Genomic DNA, 3,398 nt, shown 5'->3' on the forward strand with positions numbered 1-3,398 from the left:
TTGTCTGTGAGTCTTTATCTATAAAAAAGTAATCCCTAATAAACCAATTATTTGGAAAAAAAAGTAATCCCTATAAATTAATTTATGCTAATTTCATGAATACATTAGTAAGAAATATTAAAATGTGTTTTTTTTAAGATTTTATTTATTTATTTGACAGAGAAAGATCACAAGTAGGCGGGGCCTTCTTGTAGGCCCTACAAGTAGGCCCCCACAGGGAAGCAGGCTCCCTGCTGAGCAGAGAGCCCAATGCGGGGCTCAATTTCAGGACCCTGGGATCATGACCCGAGCCGAAGGCAGAGGCTTTAACCCACTGAGCCACCCAGGAGCCCCTAATATGTTTTATTTCACTGTTCCCAGAAAATAGGGTTCACGTCATTTGCACCAATTAAAGATATTTTCAGCTTCAGGAAACCTGTCTAAGAGTGCCTTGGGAATTATGGTATTTAATTATTTTGCATAATAAAACACCTCTAGGCAGGTCAGGATGGGTGTAGGGGTTTCCATTGTCATCAAAGACTCAGGCTTTTTCTGTTTCCACTCTACTTAGCAGGGTAGCTAGTTATCTCCTAGACACAGGATGTCTGTAGCAGCCCTGACATCACCTTTGTGTTCAGAGTAGGAAAAGGGGGAAGGAGTGGGGCCTGAGAGAGCTGATAGAAGACTTGCACTTATATACCCATTGGCTGGAACGGTGTCACGCGGCCACCATTGTTGATAAGGAGGCTGAGAAATCAAGCATGTCAACTTTTCTAATGGTTGTGCAGGCAAACAAGGGAGTGGGGATTGGCAGTGTCTGATGAGCTAGCCAGCCCAGAGTGGTAGCTTCCATACCATTCAACCTCTTACCCCCACCTTTTTTTTTTTTTTTTTTACACTATTTCCACCTGTTTATAAAATATGTACATTTTTGCCCGGCTATCACATTAAGAGAACCATGTATAAAAAAGCATATTAACAAAAAATTGTTTACTAAAAATGCCACTTTTTGGAGAGTTCTTTATAATGTAGACTCCCTTATAACTGTGTCTAGGATGACAGCACCAATAACATCAGATAACTTTCTTCATCTGTACAGCATATATTTTGATTTGATAGTAATAATTACTTTCAGTCTGTATGGTTCTTGTGGGGCTGATCCTGCCTTGCAGAATTATCGTCTAAATTTTAAACAAATTGCATCAAGAAATCTATACCCAGTGGTCAGTGCTAGAATGGGGGAGGTAGCACCTCCCCTCCTTCTACATACGAAAATTCATTCCAGCCAGGTTAAAGAGAGAAACATTTCTTTAATCCATAAAAGCACTAGATGAAAACACGGGACATTATTTGTATAGTTTTAGAGTGAAGAGGTACATCTGAAGCAAAATATAAAAATGAGAACCCACATAGAAAGAAGTGACAGATGTGATTACATAAACATGAAAACTTGAGTTCTACAAAATCACCATGAACAAAATTAGACTAAAAATGACAGAAGTATTTGCAGGGATGCCTGGTGGCTCAGCCAGTTAAGTGTCTGCCTTGGGCTCAAGTCAAGATCCCAGGGTCCCGGAATTGTGCCCCACGTTGGGCTCCCCACTCAGCAGGGGGTCTACTTCTGCCTCTCCCCCCTATTGTGCTCTTGCTTGTTCTCTCTCAAGCAAATAAATAAATAAATAAATAATATCTTTTAAAAAAAATTTGCCATATGCAGTAGGTTAGTATCTCCCACAGCTAAAGAACTCTTAAAAATTGGTAATGAAACACCTGATAGAAAAATGGGCAAAGATATATAAAGGACACCCACAGAATATATAGCCAAAGGGCAGGCCATCTCTCACTCTAGAGAGCTTTTTTCTTTTTCTTTCCTTTCTGTTTTTACCTTTACTTAATATACTTTCACTTTGCTTCAAAAAAAAAAAAATAGCCAGGGGCGCCTGGGTGGCTCAGTGGGTTAAGCCGCTGCCTTCGGCTCAGGTCATGATCTCAGGGTCCTGGGATCGAGTCCTGCATTGGGCTCTCTGCTCAGCAGGGAGCCTGCTTCCTCCTCTCTCTCTCTCTGCCTGCCTCTCTGCCTACTTGTGATCTCTCTCTGTCAAATAAATAAATAAATAAAATCTTTAAAAAAAAAATAGCCAAAGAATTTATAAATTTTAAAAATTTATTTTAAGTTTAAAATTTATAAATTTATAAAATTTATAAAAAGGTGGACAATCTCACGAGTAGTTTAGGAAATGCAAAATTTAAAAACAAAGTGGAGGCACCTGGGTGGCTCAGTGGGTTAAGCCTCTGCCTTTGGCTCAGGTCATGATCTCAGGGTCTTGGGATCAAGCCCCGAATCAGGCTCTCTGCTCGGTGGGGAGCCTGCTTCCCCAGTCTCTCTGCCTGCCTCTCTGCCTACTTGTGATCTCTCTCTCTCTGTCAAATAAATAAATAAAATCTTTTTTAAAAAGTAAAAATAAAATAAAAACAAAGCGATCTGTGATCATGAGATTACAAGTTTAATAACATACAGGATTAATAATATATAGTGTTGGTGACAGTATGGGGAAATAGTTATACAAATGTTTGTTAAGTTATGTAAAGGAGCAACTTTTCGGAAAGCAAAATATTTTGATAGCATTAAAAGACAAGAGCAAACATCTAGAAATCCCATTTTGAAGAATCTATCCTACAGAACAGCCAGCAATTGTATGTAAAGACACAAGCTGGTTGCAGCTTAAACATTTATGATAACAACCTGTTTAGTGAGAGATGAGTAAATTATGACATTCACACTTGTATAACCATCAAAAAGAATGAGGTAACACTATATTACTTATTTTTTTTTAAAGATTTTATTTATTTATTTGTCAGAGCACAAGCAGGAGGAGCAGCAGGCAGAGGGAGAAGCAGGCCACCTGCTGAGCAAGGAGCCTGATGCAGGACTCAGTCCATGGGCCTGAGATCATGATCCAAACCGATGGCAGATGTCTAACCGACTGAGTCACCCAGGCATCCCTATGTGTACTTATTTTTTTTTTTTTAAGATTTTATTTATTTATTTGAGAGAGAGACAATGAGAGAGAGCATGAGCAAGGAGAAGGTCAGAGGGAGAAGCAGACTCCCCGTGGAGCTGGGAGCCCGATGCGGGACTCGATCCCGGGACTCCGGGATCATGACCTGAGCCGAAGGCAGTCGTCCAACCAACTGAGCCACCCAGGCGTCCCTGTGTATTTATTTTTAAAGATAGTTCTGATACGTTATTTAATGAAAAACAATCTGCTGGTTTATACAGTATGATCTCAGTATAAAACAAAAAAACTAAATACGGCTATATGGGCATGTGCTTGTGTGTGTGTTCGAGTTACAATGAGATGAGCATTTTCAAGTGTTGATTTTTTCACATGGAGAATATACTCTTTCCCCAGCTGTGT

Source organism: Mustela nivalis, assembly GCF_964662115.1.
Source record: "Mustela nivalis genome assembly, contig: HAP1_SCAFFOLD_2598, whole genome shotgun sequence".
Classification (NCBI taxonomy): domain Eukaryota; kingdom Metazoa; phylum Chordata; class Mammalia; order Carnivora; family Mustelidae; genus Mustela; species Mustela nivalis.